This window comes from Aethalodelphis obliquidens, unplaced genomic scaffold (genome assembly GCF_003676395.1).
Source record: "Aethalodelphis obliquidens isolate GAN/ISIS:26980383/991018 unplaced genomic scaffold, ASM367639v1 scaffold37, whole genome shotgun sequence".
NCBI classification, from domain to species: Eukaryota; Metazoa; Chordata; class Mammalia; order Artiodactyla; family Delphinidae; genus Aethalodelphis; species Aethalodelphis obliquidens.
In genome coordinates this window covers 3,599,198-3,623,345 of record NW_020837981.1, presented here as the reverse complement: position 1 = coordinate 3,623,345, position 24,148 = coordinate 3,599,198, and the positions used below count along the sequence as shown (strand labels likewise).

Below are 24,148 nucleotides of genomic sequence, written 5' to 3'. Positions count from 1 at the left end.
ATATACCAGCTTGGTGGGGTTAGTAGGTAGCAATTTTGAAGGTCTCTCCATAATGGTCAGGGCAGCAAAAAATTTCTAGATTACTTGGTAATATGTCCTCTTTAAGCTGACTTAATAGTTATCCTCCTAAATATTCTCCCTTAACCCAGCTTCTGAATACTGATAATTCACCTTACACCAAAGAACATGAACCAGAAAATCAGTGAAAAGAAAACAAAAGTCATGTACTAAGATAAGCTGTCTGAGAAATATAACTGAGCAAAAGGCCAGCAAACACAGCAGCCAGTGGCAATTAGGAGAGCTTTGTGGAGACCTGAGGATCACTGGTGAAAAATATCAACAATGTTAATGATATGTTTGGGATGAAGCCCTGGATCTTATTGCCCTGCTGTACCCCATAATCATTCAGATCTTCAACAAATATTTACTAGCGTAAAATGTGGGGGCAGGCATTGTGCCAAATACTAGAGCATTTGATGAAAAAAAGACAATATTTACTCTCAAGGAGTCACATTCTACTAAGGAATACACACAAGCACATACAGAATCATATGCTGATTCATTCTTGGGAAATTACAGGGTTCTACAAGAGCACATTTGAAAAGCTCCTACTCCAGCCTCTGGGGATGGGCAGAGAAAAGACCAAGAGAAGTGGACTCGAGTGAGTAGGTGGCCTCAGCATAGAGACGTAGCCACTGTATAGGCTGGCACGAATCTCAAGCAATAGAGAGTATTGCATAATGTAAAGAAAGACATAGTCCAGAAAAATAGCACAGTGGATGAAGGTGCCAAACTCACTTCTTTACCCCAAGTTATTTTAGGAGTGTGATATGCATGTGATTGATTTGAGAGAGAAGATGAATGGTACCTTCCATGAAAGATCTTTTCTAAAGACATGGAGTTAGAGTTCAATTCTATGAAGAGACTGAAAATACAAGAGAAAATATTTGCCACACCATACTGGGCTCCAGGTTCAAAAGTGATGGATCAAATAGTTGGATGAGAAGAAAGAATTATCAAGCATGATGAAGCTGAGATAATCAGAGAGAATATTTGAACCAAGATACTTTTGACTAGGACCATTCAAGAAGAATAATGATGATCTGAATGATCACAGGTTAGCTAATAACAAAACTTCTAAACCCATTAGCTCCTGGTCACTGCTGGACTGCAGGATTTTCACTTCTCTGGAAGAAGTCACCCATGCCCTGAGTACACTGTATCTCTGAGGGATTGTAATCCTGGTGCTAGGCCAGCATGTTACAAATGTTGGAAGCTGCTTATAAGTTGTACAAACTAAGTGTTTTTCTACAAGTGTCTTCTGAGACTTGATACTTGGACTCCTGAGCAACTTACTTTTTAAAGCTACTCTCTCCATATAAAAATGAGAGCAATGGGACAGAAAGAAAATTGCACGAAAGAGTTAAAGATAATTTATACACACTTAAATAGGCTAACTGTTCTAACCAGATTCTTTTCCCTTCTTCCCCTATTACATTTTTTGGAGAATATTTCAAGATTGACTTCCATATCAATTGTTTGAGTTCCTTCTACATTCATTCTCTCACTTTCCCCAGAATTTCAAATAGTATTTCTTGAGCACCTGTTACATAACAGACGCCGTGTTAAGCACTGCGGACACAATCATGAATCAGCCATAATCCCTGCCACTGTGGAACTTGCAGTCTAGTGTGTGAAATGTATAAACAAATGATTTTAATATGATAATCATGCACTAACTCTATGAGAACGCATATTATTCACCCATCCACCCACCAGGCATTCAACACACATTTATTGAATTCCATCTATGTGCCAGGTACTAGTCAGTCACTAAGAGTAAACAGGACAAATACTGACCCAGCCTGAGATTCTAACTAATTAGGATCTTCTTTAGTGGATAAGCGAGTGCCTTGCGTAGTCCACACAATAGAACTGACATATTAAACTGCTTTAGAAGCACAGCAAGCTTTGTACTGGGCAGATAAAGAAACTTACTCAAATGGATGACAAATAGTACAAAACATGGAGACACAGTAATTCATGAGATGTTTGAGGATGGACAGCAGTCACACAAAATATAACTAGAGTGGTGACTGTGAACTGTCTACAGTGCACTGGTTCTATGGGAAGTCTACTAGGAGCTCTGTAAGCAAAAAATTTCATGAAAAAACAAAATTAGGAAATAACAGTTAAATAAAAATTGAATAGATTTATTTACTGCAGAATTTCTCTCTGCCTTTAATATGGAGAAGCAAATGTACATCCAAGAGAGGTCTAGAGCTTGCAGAATTAATGGGTTATTTGACTAGGGAATACCTTTTTCATAAAGCATTTTTCAAGGCTACTGTTCTGTGGAGCACACCTTTGAAAATGATAGGCCAGAGCAGAGACCAGGCCAGCATGGAGCTGTTGATAGAGCTGGTTAGGTTTGTTTGAATCACGCTGTGAAAGGCTGTTGGGCAATACAGTTTGTACTCTACTGACTAGATGCATGTGGAGAAGGAAAACAATGGATTTCCATGTTTTTATTTTTCTTTGAACTAAACTAGTTTACTTCCTAAAAATGTTTAACCCTGAAGCATTCAATAGAAAGACGTACACAGGAAACGATACACCAGATACGCATGTGCCTTAATTTGAAATTTATCAGCTATTAATATTTTGACATATTTGCTTTAGATATTTTAAAGAGTTAATTATATCAGCAACTGTAGATCTCAAAAACAATTTTGAGTAAAAACAAAAATCAAGTTGCAGAATGTATTCTATAGTACCATATATAAAGTTTAGACACCTGCAAATATTACCATACAATGTTTGTGGATTCACGAATATATGCTAAAATACAGAAGTGTTCATGAGAATTACAAACACTGAGATGCAGATTGCAAATTTCTGTAGAGATAATGGGAAGGAAGCGTTTTCAACTGTGTCTAAAATATTTAATTCCTCAATGAAAATAAAAATAGTATCTGAAATATATAAGAAACAATGCTAATTTATAAAGTTGGGTGATGACTGTCTTAGGTTCATTTCCCTGGGAATAGAATTTGAGACAGTGATTTGTAGACACTTAAGAATAACTCCTAAAAGAAAATGAGGAAATAAGGATTGGGCACAGGGAAAAATGATCAGAATAGGGGCACCATCTGAACCCACAGGGATGTCTGAAGCTGGGATGACGCTTCAGAGATTTCCCAAATTGAGGCAAGGGTGTTGAGTACTGAGACCTTTGCCTTGACCAGTCAGCTTTCGGCTGACCCTGAGAAGGGGGTCAAAGCCTGGGCAAGGCATTTTGCTTCAGCCAAGAGCAATTCAATGCGCAGCTCTAGCCTTCAGCTGTGGGGTCATGTATGCATTGCTTGGGTCTGCAAGGCACATCTGTGTAGTACACCAACCACAGCTTCCACTACAATGATGCACCTTGTGTCATTTTATTACTATTTGTATGTTTAAAATATTTCATACTTACTCAAGCCTCAGCATTAAAAAAAGAGAAAAACAACCTTCCAACCTTTAGTTAACAGTATTTCCCAAAGCATTCCCCCAACACACAGACATACACACACCCACAACGTAAGTGCTGGGTGTAATCAGGTCACATACTTACTATTTTGCTTTCTGTTTTCTCTATGTTTCTGGCAACTGGAGACTCTTCTGTCTCCCTCTCCCACTCGCTGGTTTGGAAAGCTTTGTAATGTACTTTTAAAAGCACAATTTACTCAGCATATTTACCTTTTTGCTACAGGAGAGCTTAGCTGGCCTTCTTGCTGGAACATGGCTGTTTTCCCTGAAGTGTCAATTCTGAAGTGATTCTAAAGAAAAGAAATCAAGATAATTCCATTATTGGACTATAGCACCTTTCCTTAATCATCTCAATTTCCCTCACTCTGTCCCAGTATAAAAAGCTTCAATTCCATACAGAATTGTATTGTTTTATTTTGCCTTTTTTTGGTCAGTACCATAAGGTCCACTAAGGTCCATATACCCACCAAATCAGGGTCCATAGACTATGGTCCAAGGGACAAATAGGGACTGCTGCTTGTTTTTGTCACACAGAGATGATGCTCATTCATTTACATACTGTCTGTGGTAGCTCTGCCCTGCAATTGCAGAGCCGATAGCCGTGATACCAACTTATACCCCACAAGGCCTGAAATACTTACTATCCGGCCCTTTACAGAAAATGTTTACCATCCCTGCTTTAAAAGCCTCGGCGTCTTACATTTTGCTTTTAGAAAATCTGTGAGTGGTGAACACAGCAGTGGACAGGTTTATCACATTTGGCCGTGTGACCTTTCTCCATTGTTTTTCAAACAGAAACTAAAAAATGTATTAATGCCGGTTGCACGGGCAATACTTTCTTGTATCTCTCCCAGGCCGCTGTGGGGAAGCCATTTCTTGTCCTAAAATATGTCTCAACTACAACAAGGGAAAAGTCAAGGAGAAAACGGTTTTCAGATCTACTTTTGCAGTCTATAGACAACCACCAATTACTGATTTGGGCAATAAACAGTAGTGGCTAATATCTGAATATACACAGACACAAACACACGTATGACATTACGTCATGGGAATTGGCTGCTTGCCTTCTTTTTTTTTTTTTTTAAAAAGTTTTTATTGGAGTATAACTGCTTTACAATGAATGGTGTGTTAGTTTCTGCTTTACAACAAAGTGAATCAGTTATACGTATACATATATCCCCATATCTCTTCCCTCTTGCGTCTCCCTCCCTCCATCCTAGCTGGTCACAAAGCACCAAGCTGATTTCCCTGTGCTATGTGACTGCTCCCCACTAGCTATCTATTTTACATTTGGTAGTGTATATATGGACATATATATACTATATATACACTACCATATATACACTACCACTCTCTCACTTTGTCCCAGCTTACCCCACTCCCTCCCCGTGTCCTCAAGTCCATTCTCTAGTGGGTCTGCTTCTTTATTCCCGTCTAGCCCCTAGGTTCTTCGTGACATTTTTTTTTTTTTAGATTCCATATATATGTGTTACCATATGGTAATTGCTTTCCTCTTTCTGATTTACTTCACTCTGTATGACAGATTCTAGGTCCAACCACCTCACTACAGATAACTCAACTTCATTCCTTTTTATGGCTGAGTAATATTCCATTGTATATATGTGCCACATCTTCTTTATCCATTCACCTACTGATGGACACTTGGGTTGCTCCCATGCCCTGGCTATTGTAAATAGAGGTAAAATGAATATTGTAGTACATGACTCTTTTTGAGTTACGGTTTTCTCAGGGTATATGCCCAGTAGCGGGATTGCTGGGTTGTATGGCAGCTCTATTTTTAGTTTTTTAAGGAACTTCCATACTGTTCTCCATAGTGGCCATATCAGTTTACATTCCCATCAACAGTGTATGAGGGTGCCCTTTTTTCCACACCCTCTCCAGCATTTATTGTTTGTAGATTTGATGATGGCCATTCTGACTGGTGTGAGATAATATCTCATTGTAGTTTTGATTTGCATTTCTCTAATGATTAATGATGGTGAGCATTCTTTCATGTGTTTGTTGGCAATCTGTATATCTTCTTTGCAGAAATGTCTATTTAGGTCTTCTGCCCATTTTTGGATTGGGTTGTTTGGTTTTTTGATATTGAGCTTTACAATTGAGCTTTACAAAATCAAATATTTACAATATTTGATACTGTAAATTTTGGAGACTAATCCTTGGTCAGTTGCTTCATTTGCAAATATTTTCTTCCATTCCGAGGGTTGTCTTTTCATCTTGTTTATGGTTTCCTTTACTGTGCAAAAGCTCCGAAGTTTCATTAGGTACCATTTGTTTATTTTTGTTTTTATTTCCACTCCTCTAGAAGGTGGATCAAAAAGGACCTTGCTGTGATTTCTGTCATAGAGTGTCCTGCCTACGTTTTCTTCTAACAGTTTGAAAGTGTCTGGCCTTACATTTAGCTCTTTAATCCATTTTGAGTTTATTTTTGTGTATGGTGTTAGGGAGTGCTTTAATTTCATTCTTTTACATGTAGCTGTCCAGTTTTCACAGTACCACTTATTGAAAAGGCTGTGCTTTCTCCATTGTATATTCTTGCCTCCTTTATCAACGATAAGGTGACCATAGGTGTGTGGGTTTAATCTCTGGGCTTGCTATCCTGTTCCATTGATCTATATTTCTGTTTCTGAGCTAGTATCATACTGACTTGATAACTGTAGCTTTGCAATATACTCTGAAGTCTGGGATCCTGATTCCTCCAGCTCCGTTTTTCTTTCTCAAGATTGCTTCGGCTATTCAGGGTCTTTTGTGTTTCCATACAAACTGTGAAATTTTTTGTTCTAGTTCTGTGAAAAATGCCAGTGGTAGTTTGATAGGGATTACATTGAATCTATAGATTGCTTTGGGTAGTAGAGTCATTTTCACAATGTTGATTCTTCCAATCCAAGAACACGGTATATCTCTCCATCTATTTGTATCATCTTTAATTTCTTTCATCAGTGTCTTATAATTTTCTGCATACAGGTCTTTTGTCTCCTTAGGTAGGTTTATTCCTAGGTATTTTATTCTTTATGTTGCATTGGTAAATGGGAGTGTTTTCTTAATTTCACTTTCAAATTTTTCATTATTAGTGTATAGGAATGCAAGAGATTTCTGTGACTTTTCTCTCCTGCTACTTTACCAAATTCATTGATCAGCTCTAGTAGTTTTCTGGTAGCATCTTTAGGAATCTCTATGTATAGTATCATGTCATCTGCAAACAGTGACAGCTTTACTACTTCTTTTCCAATTTGGATTCCATTTATTTCTTTTCCTTCTCTGATTGCTGTGGCTAAACCTTGCAAAATTATGTTGAATAATAGTGGTGAGAGTGGGCAACCTTGTCTTGTTCCTGATTTTAGTGGGAATGGTTCCAGTTTTGCACCATTGAGGATGACGTTGGCTGTGGGTTTGTCATATATGGCCTTTATTATGTTGAGCAAAGTTCCCTCTATGCCTACTTTCAGGAGGATTTTTTATCATAAATGAGTGTTGAATTTTGTTGAAAGATTTCTCTGCATCTATTGATATTATCATACAGTTTTTCTTCTTCCATTTGTTATATGGTGTATCACATTGATTGAGTATACTGAAGAATCCTTGCATTTCTGGAATAAACCCCACTTGATCATGGTGTATGATCCTTTTATAAGGTGCTGCTGGATTCTGATTGCTAGTATTTTGTTGAGGAGTTTTGCATTGATGTTCATCAGTGTTATTGGTCTGTAGTTTTCTTTTTTTGTGACATCTTGGTCTGGTTTAGGTATCAGGGTGATGGTGGCCTTGCTGAATGAGTTTGGGAGTGCTCTTCTCTGCTATATTTTGGAAGAGTTTGAGAAGGATAGGTGTTAGCTCTTCTCTAAATGTTTGATAGAATTTGCCTGTGAAGCCATCTGGTCCTGGGCTGTAGTTTGTTGGAAGATTTTTAATCACAGTTTCAATTTCAGTGCTTGTGATTGGCCTGTTCATATTTTCTATTTTTTCCTGGTTCAGTCTCGGAAGGTTGTGCATTTCTAAGAATTTGTCCATTTCTTCCAGGTTGTCCATTTTACTGGCATATAGTTGCTTGTAGTGATCTCTCATGAACCTTTGTATTTCTGCAGTGTCAGTTGTTACATCCCCTTTTTCATTTCTATTTCTATTGATTTGAGTCTTCTCCCTTTTTTTCTTGATGACTCTGGCTAATGGTTTATCAATTTTGTTTATCTACTCAAAGAACGAGCTTTTAGTTTTATTGATCTTCGCTATCATTTCCTTCATTTCTTTTTCATTTATTTCTGATCTGAGCTTTATAATTTCTTTCCTTCTGTTAACTTTGGGGATTTTTGTTCTTCTTTAATTGCTTTAGGTGTAAGGTTAGGTTGCTTATTTGAGATATTTCTTGTTTCTTAAGATAGGATTGTATTTCTATAAACTTCGCTTTTAGAACTGCTTTTGCTGCATCTCATAGGTTTTGGGTCGTGTTCTCATTGTCATTTGTTTGCAGGTATTTTTTGATTTCCTCTTTGATTTCTTCAGTGATCTCTTGGTTATTATGTAGTGTATTGTTTAGCCTCCATGTGTTTGTATTTTTTACAGATTTCTTCCAGTAATTGATATCTAGTCTCGGAGCATTGTGGTCAGAAAAGATACTTGATACAACTTCTATTTTCTTAAATTTACCAAGGCTTGACTTGTGACCCAAGATATGATCTATCCTGGAGAATGTTCCATGAGCACTTGAGAAGAAAGTGTATTCTGTTGTTTTTGGATGGAATGTCGTATAAATACCAGTTACATCCATCTTATATAATGTATCACTTAAAACTTGTGTTTTCTTATTTTCATTTTGCATGGTCTGTCCATTGGTGAAAGTGGGGTGTTAATGTCCTCTACTATGATTGTGTTACTGTCGATTTCCCCTTTTATGGCTGTTAGTATTTGCCTTATGTATTGAGGTGCTCCTATGTGGGGTGCATATTTACAATTGTTATATCTTTTTCTTGGATTGATCCTTTGATCATTATGTAGTGTCCTTCTTTGTCTCTTATAATAGTCTTGGTTTTAAAGTCTATTTTGTCTGATATAAGAATTGCTACTCCAGCTTCTTGTGATTTCCAGTTGCATGGAATACCTTTTTCCATCCCCTCACTTCCAGTCTGTATGTGTCTCTAGGTCTGAAGTGGGTCTCTTGTAGACAGCATATATACGGGTCTTGTTTTCAGATCCATTCAGCCAGTCTATGTCTTTTGGGTGGAGCATTTAATGCATTTACATTTAAGGTAATTATCGATATGTATGTTCCAATTACCATTTTCTTAATTGTTTTGGGTTTGTTATTGTAGGTCTTTTCCTTCTCTTGTGTTTCCTGCCTAGAGAAGTTCCTTTAGCGTTTGTTGTAAAGCTGGTCGGTCTGGTTGTGCTGAATTCTCTTAGCTTTTTCTTGTCTGTAAAGGTTTTAATTTCTCCATCAATCTGAATGAGATCCTTGCTGAGTAATCTTGGTTGTAGGTATTTCCCTTTCATCACTTTAAATATGTCCTGCCAGTCCCTTCTGGCTTGCAGAGTTTCTGCTGAAAGATCAGCTGTTAACCTTACAGGGATTCCTTTGTACGTTATTTGTTGTTTTTCCTTTGCTGCTTTTAATATTTTTTCTTTGTATTTAATAGTTTGATTAATATTTGTCTTGGTGTGTTTCTCCTTTGAGTTATCCTATATGGGACTCACTGTGCATCCTGGACTTCGTTAACTATCTCCTTACCCATATTAGGGAAATTTTCAACTATAATCTCTTCAAATATTTTCTCAGTCCCTTTCTTTTTCTCTTCTTCTTCTGGGACCCCTATAATTCGAATGTTGGTGCATTTTATATTGTCCCAGAGATCTCTGAGACTGTCCTCAATTGTTTTTATTCTTTTTTATTTTGCTCTGCAGTAATTATTTCCACTATTTTATCTTCTAGGTCACTTATCCATTCTTCCGCCTCAGTTATTCTGCTATTCATTCCTTCTAGAGAATTTTTAACTTCATTTATTTTGTCATTCATGATTGTTTGCTCTTTAGTTCTTCTAGGTCCTGGTTAAATGTTTCTTATATTTTCTCCATTCTATTTCCAAGATTTTGCATCTTTACTATCATTACTCTGAATTCTTTTTCAGGTAGACTGCCTGTTTCCTCCTCATTTGTTAGGTCTGGTGGGTTTTTGCCTTGCTTGTTCATCTGCTGTGTGTTTCTCTGTCTTCTCATTTTTCTTAACTTACTGTGTTTGGGGTCTCCCCTTTTTGCAGGCTGCAGGTTTGTACTTTTCATTGTTTTGACGTCTGCCCACAGTGGCTGAGGTTGGTTCAGCGGGTTGTGTAGCCTTCCTTGTGGAGGGGAGTAGTGCATGTTTTCTGGTGGATGACACTGGATTATGTCTTTCTCGTGGGCAGGTCCAAATCTTGTGGTGTGTTTTGGGGTGTCTGTGACCTTATTATGATTTTAGGCAGCCTCTCTGCTAATGGGTGGGGTCGTGTTCCTCTCTTGCTAGTTGTTTGGCATAGGGTGTCCAGCACTGTAGCTTGCTGGTCGTTGAGTGGAGCTGGGTCTTGGCCTTGAGATGGAGACCTCTGGGAGATTTTCATCATTTGATATTAGGTGGAGCTGGGAGGTCTCTGGTTGACCAATGTCCTGAACTTGGCTCTCCCACCTTAGAGGCACAGCCTTGATGTGTGGCTGGAGCACCAAGAGCCTGTTATTCACACGGCTCAGAATAAAAGGGAGAAAATAAGAAGGCAAGAAAGAGAAAGAAAAAAAAAGTTATTAATAAAAAACAAAAAATTAAAAAAACTTTAAAGTTATTTAAAAAGAAATAGGACAGCCAAACCAAAAGACAAATCCACCAATGATAAGCAGCACCGAAAACTATACTAGAAAAAACAAAAACCGGAGAGACAGAACCCTAGGACAAGTGGTAAAAGCAAAGCTGTACAGATAAAATCACACACAGCATACAGATACACACTCTCAAAAAGAGAAAAAGGTAAAGAAGTATATATATCATTGCTCCGAAAGTCCGCCTCCTCAATTTGGGATGATTCGTTGTCTGTTCAGGTATTCCACAGGTGCAGGGTACATCAAGTTGACTGTGGAGATTTAATCTGCTGCTCCAGAGGCTGCTGGGAGAGACTTCCCTTTCTCTTCTTAGCTCACACAGCTCCCGGGATTCAGCTTTGGATTTGGCCCCGCCTCCTGTGTGTAGGTCGCCTGAGGGCATCTGTTCTTGGCTCAGACAGTACAGAGTTAAAGGAGCAGCTGATTAAGGTGCTCTGTCTCACTCAGGCATGGGGGAGGGAGGGATACGGAGTACGGAGCTAGCCTGCTGCAGCAGAGGCCAGCGTGATGTTGCATCAGCCTGAGACATGCTGTGTGTTCTCCCGGGGAAGTTGTCCCTGGATCACGGGACCCTGGCAGTGGCGGGCTGCACAGGCTCCCAGGAGGGGATGTGTGGATCGTGACCTGTGCTTGCACACAGGCTTCTTGGTGGCGGCAGCAGCAGCCTTAGCGTCTCATGCCCGTCTCCGGGGTCCGCGCTGATAGCCGCAGCTCGTGCCCGTCTCTGGAGCTCCTTTAAGCAGCACTCTTAATCCCCTCTCCTTGCGCACCAGGAAACAAAGAGGCAAGAAAAAGTCTATTGCCTTTTTGGCAATTCCAGACCTTTTCCCAGACTCCCTCCTGGCTAGCCGTGGTGCACTATCCCCCTTCAGGCTGTGTTCAGGCAGCCAACCCCAGTCCTCTCCCTGGGATCTGGCCAAAGCTGGAGCCTCAGCTCCCAGCCCCCACCCATCCTGGCGGGTGAGTAGACAAGCCTCTCAGGCTCATGAGTGCTGGTCGGCACCGATCCTCTGTGCAGGAATCTCTCCTCTTTGCCCCCTGCACCCCCATTGCTGTGCTCTCCTCCGTGCCTCTGAAGCATCCCGTCTCCGCCAGCTGAAGTGTCGGCCCGTGAATGGGCTTCCTATTCTGTAGAAACCTTTCCTCCTTCACGGCTCCCTCCCACTGGTGCAGGTCCCGTCCCTATCCTTTTGTCTCTTTTTATTCTTTCTTTTGCCCTACCCAGGTACGTGGGGAGTTTCTTGCCTCTTGGGAAGTCTGAGGTCTTCTGCCAGCGTTCAGTAGGTGTTCTGTAGGAGTTGTTCCACATGTAGATGTATTTCTGATATATTTGTGGAGAGAAAGGTGATCTCCATGTCTTACTCTTCCGCCATCTTGAAGCTGGTGTTGGCTGCTTGCCTTCTGTATGGACGGAACCCACTGGGATGTCACCCAGGAGCATCTTGTCTGATGCTGATATACATTTATCTCTTTTATTCATAACCTTAAAATTGCATTTCATACTCTTTTCTAATAAGTATAGTTTGAGAAATCTCATCAGCACACAAGACTGGAATAAGGCAAGCAACTTTTATAGATATATAGAAATAGACATGTAAAATGTACATATAAATTTGGATATGGGAATAGAGGCACATATACATGTATGCATTCCTCTCAATCTTGCTAGTTATATTTTCTCCTTCCTTAATGATGTGGACCTTTCCATGGGTCTTATGCCAGTTTTTATTTACATAATTATTCTGAATGAAGGGATGGCCATCCAGATCACCTACATGTTTATCCATTAATTGGGTGGACCTATTTCCTTTATCTTTTTCCTCAGTACCACTTGATTTCTGATAGCATCCTTTGATCAGACCTTAAGCTCAACAGCTGGCTGATGTAAGTTTACATGGTGAGTTCTGAGGTCCAGACATGGTGTGCTTAGAGAGCAAGATATGCAGGCAGCAGAGCTAGGACGTTTGCCTCCACTGTTTTTCTTGTTGACAAGGTCTCTGAGCTGGGGTGATTTCTCTACATGACTTTTTTGCTTGACTAGGAACACAGAACCTCTTCTGGTCAACTGTCTCCGCAACTTGAGGGAGAATCCCCATACTAGGACTGTTTCCTGTGGCTGAAGATGCAGCACCAACCTTGGGCTTCCCCAAAGTAAGGACTCACTAGTGTTATCCATCAGCAGTGTCAAGCGGGATTTCAAGTGCTATTCTTTCTACCTGCCCTCTCCATTAGCTCTTTCCCCTCTAGATTAAAAACCATACCCAGATTCTTTGGTATATATAAAATGATTGGAGCCTTGGCATATACAGTACATCCAATGACAATATAAACTTTTTATTTAACTGTAGGTGGAGTTTAATGGGGGAACAGTAGGGAAGCAAATGCTTAGAGGCTTTGTTTATATTTTTATTCTGTAATATAGACTTTAATTGGGAGATTTCCTATCTGCCATGTAATCGCAGTAATTTTCAAAGCATCATTTCAAATGGGAACAAAAATTAAACTATCACAATTTACATTTTGCTAAAGGAAACACAATAACGAAAGAAGGAAATAAAGAAAATAGCTCTTTAGAGCCTTTCTCTAATTTCTACTGATAATATATAGTGGCCTCTTTTTGATAACAAGTTTGCAGGCCAATAGTTTGAATACATGATGGACTGGGAGAAATAAATAGAACATATATTTTCGTGTGATTCAGCAGTACCCCTAGCTATTTTAACAATTCACATTTTAATTTTGTGTTCTCTTAATTTCTTGGTGTGACAACTCATTTGTGCTCTTTTATATTTTAATAAATTATGAATGAAGTATGATATGAACATTTCATCTCCCACAATCTCAATACTCAGATGTTTGTTCTTGTCTAGACACAGTCTTTATTTTCATTTAGTCAATCAAGGTGATACAGGTGAGTATCTACTTATGCATGTAAAACATCCACACACATCCACACTAACACATATTAACAAACAAAAATATTCAGATCCACCAAATGTACATCTGAAAATTGAGTGAACACATCTTTCTGGTTTTCAGGTAAAATTTTAAAATGATAATCCTGATAATTCTTATAAAAATTCAAATTCTACTCCTTAAGCATTTTCTACAAGCCAGCACCACACCACACCAGATGCTTTGCTATACTTTTGGCTATTTTTACCTTAACTTATTAGATTATGTTCTTCTTCCCCTCTTCCCCATTTTCAGGGGAAAGAATCAAGAATTAGCTTATATGACTCATCCAAGGTAACTTACTAAAAAATGGCAGAATTAAGGTTTCAACCAAGGTCTGTCATACTCCATATCCTAAACTCTTAACTTTTACAGTACGTGGTTTTACTCAATTAAAATCCTAGAGGATACCACTTGCATGGTAAAGGTACAATGTGGCATTTATTAAATCCTCCAATAGAAAAATCACAATCAGACCTCCAGGGATCAGCAGCAAGTTCCTGCCTTGAAGTGAATTACTATATACCATTTGACAAACAGCTACTGGTCTGCTACTGCACACTGATAGAATATCTAACCATGGAAATCATTTGACCATGTGACCATAACTACATCCTGTCAAACTCATGAAGTCATTGGTTGGACCAGTCCAACAGCAATTCCTTACAATATGAAAGTGGTATGTTCAGACATAAGTAAGGTAGCATCCTGGCATAAGTAGATAGCTCAGAACTCCATATAATTTACTAATACTGCACTTGTGCTTCTCTCTCTGCTCACATCTGTGACCACATGAGGGAATTTTTTTTTTTGACCAGATGATAGAGAAAGAAAAAGGCCAAGCTTCAGACAACTGGTTACCCACTTTGTGTGGAAAAGGAAGCAATCCAAGATAAGAATGCAAATGGACTAATGAGAAATGGCAAATGACTGGCTGAATTTCCACGGGCCTAGAAGGGGAAAGTTGGAAGATTGAGGAAAGTTGGAACAAGATCTGGGAAAGAAGCATAAGGATGTACCAACGGAAGTGGTCACAGTATTTGAAGACTTTGTACTGTGTAAAAATACCCATCCAAAAACACACTCAATGAAATAAGTACTGAACTACCAAATAGTCAAAGCAACTCTGCATTTTGCCATCAGTCAGCCCTTGTCATCTGCCACCCCATTCCTCATATAATAAGCTCATAAATGGATCAGGCGTTAGGTCAGAGATAGAAAATACACAGCGTATGTTCCCACTCACTAAGACTGATAGTTACTGCTTCTGCCAAATGTTAAACCTGCCACAACACAAACCAACATTACACCCTAATTATTATCCACCAAAAAAACTTTTTGGTGGCAAGTTTATTACATTGGATTCCTCCTACCTTAGAATAAAGCTATTCATCTTGACTGGAATCAGCATGTATTCTAAGTATGGCTTTTCCTTTCTTGACAACAGGGCCCCAGCTAACACATTATTCAAAGATATTCGGAATATTTGATGCACAAGCACAGAATCCTGCATAACACCATAGACCATGGGACCACCTTCATACCAAAGGGGATATGGCAGTGGACACATGACCATGGGTGTTGTACTACACATGATACTATCCCAAAACTGTTTCCCTGACCCAGCTGGAGTATCAGCTTAAAGACAGAAGCATGTAAAGTCTCCAGTTAGAATAGATGAATCCAAGAACTAAGGGGTAGGAATACGAGTAGCCTTAGTTACTATCACTCACAATAACCCACGTAGGAAATTTGTATTACTCTTCTCTAGAATCTTAGGATCTGGAGTTTCTAGCTCCCAAAGGCGTAACACTTCCACCAGGAGACATACAGTTTTACTAAACTTATTTTCAGGCTTCCATCTACTCGCTTCGAGTCCTTTGAGTCGAGAGACCAGAGGCAAAGAAAGGAGGCAACATACCGCCAGGAGTAATTCACCCTGACCATCAATAGGTGATAGGGCTTGTGGGGTCAGGGATAAGTAAATCTGGCACCCAGGTGATCCATTTGGGAGTCGTTTCGCACTCAGTTATGAAGATAAGGTTCACCCCATCAGATACACCACCTAGACCTGCAGAGGTTCTAGCCAAGTATAAGGGGAATATACAAGGGATTGTAGAAGAGAGAGGAAGGACGTTGATGAGCATCATGTATGGTTTAAAGGTCTACTAACTAATCTTCATTTTCTAAATTACCTGAAGAAAAGAGAGCACCTGGACTTCTGGAGGGATCTTTCTCATATGACGAGAACTTACTGTACAAAGCAAGTGAATGTGGGTGATAAATGGTGTGGACTGTAGCATGTGTTGTGCTGTACTACCCAAATCTCCTCTTTAATGACTGGGGCACTCATTGCTTTGGCTTCTGGGACTGTTGCCTGCTAACGGATCACAGCTATATACCTCTCCGGGTATTATGTTCTGCTGAAGGAAACCACCTTGCCCAAGGATGCACCCAGTATTGTGCTGGTAAACTGGTGCTCCGAAAGCAAAGCCCTGAAATAGTCCCATGATGGCTGATGTCAAGGTATCAACAGTTTAATAACAGTTTGCAAATTCTTGGGTATCTAGCAGTTTTGGCTTACAGGTTTGCACTTCCCTCTGGGGGCAGCCTGCATCCAATGACTAGCCAATGAAGGGGTACTAGGACACATATGAAGGTCAAATACATCTACAGAATGCTTCTGTTACATAGCTTCACCAGTTTAACTTCTCCTTCCATCCAAACTTGTTTTCCTCCTTCTTACAGACACTTCCATAGAAGAGCTCTAATAAACTTCTTCAACATAAATTTTCATCTCAGAGTCTGTTTTCAGGGAACTAGACCTATGCCACGTAGAGTCCCCTCGCAAAAAACAACAAAAAAACTTCATTCTCTTCCCTCACAAAACATTTTTCCTAAGAATGAAATTTATATTTTAGGAAGCAAAAAGTGAATGATTTTCCACATGCTTAATGTACCAGTAAAGAGTAGAAGTTAAAGCATTAGAAAATCAACAGGCAAAAAGGGTAATGAAAAGTAATTCCAACATCCATGTTAGCAGTGCAAACATGCCACGTGTTTATGTGGTGGACACACTCACCATTTAAGATTTACAATGTTACCCTGACAAGATTACAATTCACTTTCTATGTAGGTTTGTATTAAAAGATTTTAAAGTATTTTTTGAGCCCACTGTTTTGAAAACATAAGCATCATCGTCTAAAATGGAGTTTTAGACTGGTCATCAAGTTTATTTCACAACAATACGAGAACAAGTTTTATAGAGTCTTCATTCCAAAATTCTAAGGGAGTCAAGCAAAAGTAAATAATCGCCCTGCATTTTCTCCCATCAACAAGAATATAATTTTGCCCATACTCTATGAAATTCAGGAACATTAAGTCTTTTTGAAGCATTTGACTGGCAGATAAGGATGAAAATTGTCAGATGCCTGATGGCTAATTTCATTTTTAGCATTCCTAAGTGTGACATTAAATGATTTCTGAGGAAAGTACATTTTTTACCCATCTGCTTTAAATAGATACCTTCTAACTTCTCACTGCTTAAAAAATTTCCCAGGATGTTAAACTTAAAAAAAAAAAAACTACTGAATAGAAATTTCTCAACAGATAGACAAAATATAAATGAACGTGAATAAAACTAAAAGTAAAATCTAAACCATTCTGTAGCTAAGTCCTTAGTCTGCCCCTTCCCCAGTAATATTTCTTATATATAATTCTAAAGGTATAGATGCATATTTTGATAAGGTAACATTCTTTTACTGACCTTGGAAAATAGATTTCAGAACACACCAATTTAAAGGGAAAGGAAGATATCTACAAAGAGCACAGTCAACCTAATTCGAAGTAATTCTGAAAATTTAACACAGTTCATGATGCTCATCTGAACATCTGAGATCCTGTCCTATTAATGATAATGAAAACCTAAAACGATGGTAAGTAGGGTATAAGAAAAAAGGAAAATACCAATTGAGACTCTATAATGTTGCAGACACTACATTATATACATTACAAACATTATCTCATTAATCTTCACCCACATCACTGTAGGCTATTCTATCTCTATTTGATGGACAGGGAAAACAGATGCCAGTTGATTTGCCAGAGTTATACAGCTCTACCTTCCCCCTCATTTCTGATACACCAGCAGGCTTCAGGCACCAGTTCCCTGACAGCATGACTTTCCTACCTACTATCTTCACTTTCTAGGAGATCTCCCCAAATGGCTTTAAACACCACTCTATTAGTTATCTATTGCTGTGTAACAAATTACTCCAAATTCAGCAGTTTAAACCCACAAATATTTATTATCTCACATGGTTTCTGAGGGTGAAGAATTCATCAGTGGTTTAGGTGGATGGTTTTGATTCAAGGTCTCTCCTGGAGTTAGAGTCTAGCTATCAGCTATGGTGAAGGTTACCTGAAGCCTGGACTCAAGTTGGAGGATCTGCTTCCAAGATGAATCTCTCATGTGGTTACTGGAAATAGGCCTGTTTCTTCCTGGATTGCGGAAGAAGGCCTCAGTTCTTCCTGACAAGGGCCACACTTCACATTGCTACTTGAGTGTCCTCACAACATGACACTGGATTTCCCCAGAGCAGTATTGCAAAAGAACCAGGCAAAAGCCACAGTGTCATATAACATAGCCTTGGAAGTAACATACTAAGACATTTGTCATTTCCTGTTGTTCACACAGACTAACCTCAATATGGTGTGTGAGAGGTCCAAACAAGGGTGTGAATACCAGAAGGCAGGGATCGTGCCCAGTTTAAATGAAGCTTTTTGAATTTAATTCCTTAAGGATCTCTCTCCAGTGCAATTTCTAAATCTGAAGACCTGTGAAACTAAAGAGAGAAGTCACCTGCCCTACATGTTAGACAAAAAACACACCTACACACCTCTTTTAGATAAGCTCTTCTCTACTTGGGCTTATTCTGAGCCAGCTGAGAAACAATGCTCTCCAGCTTCTTGGAAGCTTTATGGTTTGATTAAGAGTATCTATGAGCTACACACTTACTGTCGTTAGAGGACCTGTTGTCTGACAGAATGATATTCTGATGTACCACTTTTGATTTTTCTGAGGTCTTAGAGGATTTCACAGTCACACTTTATGCCTTATCTTTAGCCCATGTTTTCCTAGTAATGTCCTGTGTTTAATCATTGTTTAGTAGCCATTTCTTAACTTTAGCATCATTTTTCCACTGGAAAACCTGAAAATTTTCAACACTATTAAGTCCCAACTCCTTCAGGTTTAACAGTGCTTCTTCTAGTTCCTCTCATTTCACATTTTACTTGTAAGCAGCAAGATAAAAACAAGTGGTCCCTCTACCACTCTAGCTGGAAATCTCGTTAGTGACATCATCCAATTCACTAGGTATTTTTTTTTACTTTCCTCATTAATGTAGAAAATGGTGTTGCTAAACATTCCATCACCACATAAAAGGATCTCCCTCACTCCAGTTTCCAAAAAGATTTTCCTTACTTTCATCAATCACAGCCTCCTCAAGGGCCATGATGTTCCTACAAAATTTCCTCAGGGCTCTTCAAGCTTTAACAAACACCTTCATCCATGCTTCTCACATCCACTCACTGACTTGTTCCAAAACCACTTCCACATTTTTAAGTGTTAGTTAATACTTAAACACTTCCGGCACCAAAACCTGTATTAGTTATCAATTGCTACATGACAAATTACCTCCAAATTGTGCAGCTTGACAGCTACATTTATTATATGACACGTTTTCTGAGGGTTTGGAATCCAGGAGCAGTGTAGCAGGGTGGTTTTAGTCAGGCTCTCTCACGAGGTGGTAGTCAAGCTCTTGGCTACAGCTGAGGTGATCTGAGGGTTTGACTAGGGCTGAGGGGCTTGCTCTGAAGATGGCTCGTTTATGTGGCAGAAGGCTCTATATCTCACTACATGAACTTCTCTACAGGGCTGCCTGAGTATCCTCATAACATGGCAGCTGGCTTTCCCAAAAGAAAGTGATCTGAAAGAGTAAGGAAGAAGCCATATGTCTTTTACAGCTGTGATAGTTAACTTTATGTGTCAACTTGGCTGGGCTACGAGGTCCAGATATTAGGTCAAACATTATTCTGGATTTTTTTGTGAGGGTGTTTTGGGATGAGATTAACATTTAAAAATTGGTACACTTTGAGTATATCAGATGCTCTCTGCAATGTGGGTGGGCCTCATCTAACTAGTTGAAAGCCTGAATATAACAAAAGACTGACCTCTCTTGAGCAAGCAGGAATTATGCCAATAGACGGCCTTTGGACTTTAACTGCAACAAGAGCTCTTCCCTGGGTCTCCAGCCTGCTGGCCCACCCTTTGGATTCTGGACTTGCCAGTCTCTATAACCGCATGAGCCAATTCTTTAAATGAATGACTCTCTCTCTCTGCCCCTCTCAATACCTATCTTCTGTTTCTCGGGAGAATTTTGACTAAAACAATGACCTAATCTCAGAAGTAGCAAGCCATCCTTCATTCCCTTTGCATATTCTATTAGTCACACAGACCAACCCTGATAAAATGAGGGAGGGGACCAAGCAAGATCATGAATACCAGGGGCCAGGAATCATTTGGGGCCACTTTGGAGGCTGGCTATCACAACTATCTACAATCTGATGATACCCAAATTTATCTTTTCAATGCCAACTTTTCCCTTGCATTGTGGATTTGTAAATCTGACTGTATACTTGACAACTATTACTTAGGTATAAATAGGCAGTAAAGGTTAAACACAATTCCCGATTCACTCTGAGCATCACCTAATCTGTTCATCTCAATTACAGTTACTAGCACTACTCATTATTCTGCTCCTCAGGCCGCACTTTGATTTCTACCTTGGTTCTTCTGTCTCATACTCCATATCAGACCAATGAGCCTGTCAACTCTACCTTCAAAAACATTCTGATACCAATATTTTTTCACTTTTCATAACCTAACTATCGCTCTTATCCAAGCTACTATCATCACATGAAAATTGAATTATAGAAAAAGAAATACTTTTTCTTTCTGCTACCATCAACAAGGACCTAAATTTGCCAGTACATTTTGAAATACAATATTTTTAAGATTAAATAAACTTCTCCATGGTTACATACTTAAAATTCATAACGCCTGAGGCATGGTTGTGAGGGAGGCACTGATTCTGATACCTTAGTAAGAGTTTCTGAATATGGCCCCTGCATGTTCTGATTGGGGATCACAATTTTTTTTTTTTTTTTTTTACAGACTTTTTCCTATTGTTTGTTTTAGTCCCTCTTGAACCTTTGTCAACCATTACTTGGCATTTTGAATGGGAAGGTGTCACCATTCATCAAATTAAAATACACATACAAATGCATTTTAATGAGCAATGTACACTAAAAAGCCTCCCTTGAAAATTATATGACCCAGCTCTACAATGTAATTTTAGCGTTAAGACATTTTATCACAATAGAATTGCCAACTCTAATTTGTTTATTTCCTTCCCCTCTATCAATTAGTCTTCTCCCAGACCAGCAAGTACTTTCTTCCTTTATTAATGATACAATGGAAAAATAATCACTAAAATGGGCATGGTTTGGGCCTCTGAGTTTTCAATAAATAGAGCAAATGGGGTAGAAAATGCTTCTTATGTCCTCATATCAAACTCTATATGGGGCATGTATGAAGACCCACCTAGGGGGTCTTTATAAAACTGCAGCCTCTTAAGGACCCCTTCAGAGAAGTGGATATTCATACTTTATGATGTAGACTAAACTTGAGGTAAAAAGAATCACTATCACAAAGAAGGTTGCCTTTCTTCACTTCATGTTATACATTTCCTTCTCTAGATGACTTAGGTCAATATTTAGTTATCTATATAGATGTGTAAAAATTACTCCAAATCTTTGCATCTTAGTACAACACTGATTGTCTCACTGTTTGTGGTTCAGGAGTCTGAGAGTAGCTTAGACGTAAAGTCCTGGCTCAGGATCTGTCAAGGCGTCATGGTCAAGCTGCTAGCCAGGCCTGCAGTCCTGTGGAGCTCACTCAAGTGGTACGGGCAGGCCTCAGTTCCTCACTGGCTGTTGGCTGAATATCTAAGTCCCTTACCATGTAGGTCTCTCCACAGGGCTCCTCACAATATGGCAGCTGGCTTCCCCCAGAGCAAGTGATCCAAGAGAGACCCCAAGGCATAAGCCAGTCTTCTCATAAATTAATCTCTTAAGTGACATATCATTAGTGTGCCGTATTCTATTCATTAGAAGTGAGTCATAAGTCCAGCTCATATTCAAATTGGGCACAGTAAAGATCCACTTCTTGAAGGGAGAAGCACCAAATTATTTGTGAGAATTTGCTTAAAACCACCTCAGCCGGATAATCGCCCACTGCAGGTCATCCCTGGCCCAGATCTGTTGTCAGTCCTGACGTGCTCACCGAGCCCTCCTCCAGGGACTCACTCCTCCTCTAGAAAAAGACAACCTACTGCTCTGGCTGTAATACCAATATAAAATTTCATGCACTGTCTCATTCTGAAACAATAGAAAACTTGCAGAAGGAAAATGAAACTCCAGACTTATCGTGTAGCCGTTTTCTAGTGGTGTTGAGAGCCAAACTCTTTAGTTCTCATACTGGCTCTGCCACTCAGTTCGTTGTACAGCTTTGAAAAATGATTTAAACTTTACATTCCTTAAGTTTCTCATCTGCAAAATGCAGATAACACCACCACCTACCCAGTAGGTCTGCTGAGATGATTAAAAAAGTTATTAGGTATCAAGTGCTTATAATATTGCCTAGCCGGTAATAAATCTTTTAAAAGTGGTATCATTATCTTAATTATCACTGTTATTTTAATTGAAGTAACATCCATCCACTAGTCCCAAAAAGAACGTTAATTCCACAAACATAAGAGCTTGGTAATAAGTCAGAGTCTGTTTCAGGCATTAGTGATTCAGTAGTGAAGAAGACAGACAAAAATCCTGCCTTTTGGGAGGTTCTATTTTTGTGAGTTTTGCTCAATCACTCACAGTTTCCTCCGCAGCTTTACTATGAAGGTGAAAAGGAGACAATAGCAACTGAGAGGGCTGGAGAACAAAACTGAAAATACAGAGAAGGTGCTGCTTGAAGGAATGTGTCTTAATTACCTGAAGAGTATTCCACTGCCATGCTCTACACATTTCCAAGAACAAAGTAGAACAAGTCTTGGCCTTGCCAGTAACCTGCTGTGTCAACCTGAGCACGTCATTGCTTTCTCAGGGTGTTTCCCATCTGTAAAATGAGGGTGATGGGGCTTGTACTACATTCATGTTTCTTAAATTTTTAAAAATTGTCTTCCAAAGAAGATTGGAATTCCTCAGAGATGCTTCCATGATTCTGCAAGCATTTCATTCGAATTTTACCTAATTTATTTACCAATATTTTATTTAAAAACTTCAATAAAAACCCTCACGTAATCAAATGGACTATACCAAATATTAGTACGTTAGAGTCTATATTGATTAAGGTTTGTCCCTAGTAATTCATCTACTATTAAGAAAAAAGGTCATGCATCTGAATTTACAAAATAAATAGACACTAAGTTTTACTTTGATATGTTTTATATATTGCAATTCTGTATAAGAGTTGAACTGAAATAGGGTATCATAAGATGACTTTGAAATTCATTTGTCTACATAGTAATGACTAAAATTTTGAGCCATTATTATTTGCCAGAATCTGCCTCAAGTGTTCCATGTATAATATTTCACTTAAATTTAAAAACAATTCCATGATACTGTCATGCCTATCTTTTAGAAAGTGAAGAAACTGAGGCTAGAAAGATTAAGTAACTTGCCTAAGGTCATATGACTTGCAATGGCACAGTCAGAATTTTAAATGAGGTCTCAACACGTGTGCTGTTTTTTTTTTAACCACCACACTGTAGTTCTTTTAAGGATCTCTTATTAAGATAACCAGCATATGTATCTATCTTTCCATTCTATTACACGGAAAATTAGCTTGTAGTATTAAAGGGTGAGTTTGACTATAAAAGTTTCAATGTCATGACTTCCCAAGAGACATGTCACATGTATTACTGTAATTCCAGACAATAATCTACTCACGTTTCTGTTTCAGTCTACTAGTCAGTTGCAAAACTACATTGCCTCTATATTTGTGATTGTTCTCCATCCACATGTTCACTATTTATGTCCTCTAGTAGATGTAATTCTACACTCCTTGCATCCAGTCTCATTGCATATCTGGGAATCCTTCGAATTTTGACAAAAATGACATTTCTAAAACATACACAGACTCTTATGTCACTCTCCTGGGTAATGTCTACAATGGTTCCTTCTACATCTACATCCCTTGACCTGGCATTCAGGGTTTTTTGCAATCTAGTCCTAGTCTAGTTTTCTAGAAAGTTTTACCATTATACTCCTTGCACCTTAAACACTCGTCTTTCTTTAAAATCTATACACACAATTCTGAAATTACCATTTTATATTCCACAGTGCTTAAAATAGTATCTGACATGGCATAAGCACCAATAAATTCCTGTTGAAGAAAACTGTCTATGATTGTCCAGTAATTGTTAAAAATTATGTACCAATTCTTATTTTAACCTTTAATACAATTAAACCAGAGTACAAAAACACATTAAGTTACAGTACTGTAGTAAATCTTAGTGTCCTCAAACCTCTTTAGAACTCTACTTCGTTTACATGCAATAACTAAACATTCAGTAGATTAGGGGACCTAGAAGAATTTGGTAAATATTCCTAAGTCCAAGATTTAAACTATGGGTTAGTGACTAGAAATCTGAGGGAAGTGGCTTCCAATACTGTAAATGCCACCTTTGTTTTC

At 38.8% G+C, this 24,148-nt stretch overlaps 1 long non-coding RNA gene across 1 annotated transcript in view; it reads right to left on the bottom strand.

The window, feature by feature from the left end:
- Positions 1-24,148, bottom strand: part of LOC113632517 (uncharacterized) — a 264,325-nt gene that overhangs the window by 149,394 nt on the left and 90,783 nt on the right. Inside the window, exon 3 of the long non-coding RNA XR_003437842.1 lies at positions 3,739-3,818. This is a non-coding gene — a long non-coding RNA (uncharacterized LOC113632517). The remainder of the gene's footprint in view (positions 1-3,738; positions 3,819-24,148) is intronic.